Raw genomic sequence first — 1,225 nt, forward strand, 5'->3', positions numbered from 1 at the left:
GTGCCTTGGGGGGGGGCATTGCTACCATTGCTACCACCACTCCTATCCTCTACACTACCTCTTGTCCAGGCTTGCTGCACATTTTGTGCAAACAGTTGTGACTTTTTGCTATTCTACACCACATGTGCCCTTTGGGAAGATAGGGCAGTGGATTTTGGTGCATCTCGTGCCATCGCAAACTACATCCAACACAGGAAAATCTTGATATATTCCCCGGTTAGCCAGAATCCCACTCCATACTGATGAGGGTCAACACCCCGAAACTGCTGTTTGTGGATGGGTAACTGACTTAAGTCTTCTCATTGTCACACCTTTAAGGCTTGCAAAAGAACTGGATCTTGACATAGGATCTACTTAATATGGTGGATCTGTGATCTCTATAATGGGGACACCCCATTGCTTGGTTTTCCTTCTCTGGAGGGATATCTGGCATTCACTGTGTTGTAGACCCACAACTGGGGCTCCACGGTTATTTGGCATATTACAGTTTCCCAGAGAGCTTTGCACTTTGGATTGCTGTATTGAGACTCTTAAATGAGGTTTCACAGTGTTTTTTGTTGTTGGTCTCCCTAAGATTAGCTACTATTTTTCATTAAGCGACCCCTCTCCTAGTAAACCATCCCCCCATAGGCAAGCTAGAACTAGATATGATGATTTGTACCAATTGTCGTTGTATCGCTTCTCGGCCTGTTGGCTAAGATCAAGTGTAGTATCTGTTCTTATCAGACCCAGTGGAGCTTGCTCCTGGTAGCTGAACTCCTGTCCAAACAGGGAATACCCGAGGGTTGTAGTATGGATAAGGAGGAGAACCAGTAAACCACACAGCATCCCTAGCGTGTACGGCTTGGGTTTAAAGGTACCCTTGCTAGGGCTCTACCTGGATCAAGGCCGAGTGCTGAGATGTTTGAAAGCCCGAGCTGCAGAAGTGCCCCAGGAGCGGTGACCCTGGGGTGCCTTAACTCACTGACGGCACATTTGCACGCACTTTACTTTCACACATTTTGAGCACACTCACCTCTCTTTGCTCGGCTTTGGCCTTGAAAAGAGGAGGAATTTTTATAATTCCCGCCAAATGTCTGTGCCGTTCTGGCGCACATTCACTTTATTTAAATTTTGATGATCACTGTGTGTTCACTTTTTCACCTTCCACGCTCTCCTTCGGGGAGAGCCCAGCCTAGACGTTGAAGCTCCGTGCTTACACCTTGTGTGGCAGCCTAGGTGGAAG

The 1,225-nt window shown here is 47.4% G+C and overlaps 1 pseudogene; it reads left to right on the top strand.

Moving 5' to 3' along the window:
* Positions 1 to 674: 674 nt before the first annotated feature.
* On the top strand, positions 675 to 780 carry LOC121002926 (annotated as a pseudogene).
* Positions 781 to 1,225: the final 445 nt, after the last annotated feature.

This window comes from Bufo bufo, chromosome 5 (genome assembly GCF_905171765.1).
Source record: "Bufo bufo chromosome 5, aBufBuf1.1, whole genome shotgun sequence".
NCBI classification, from domain to species: Eukaryota; Metazoa; Chordata; class Amphibia; order Anura; family Bufonidae; genus Bufo; species Bufo bufo.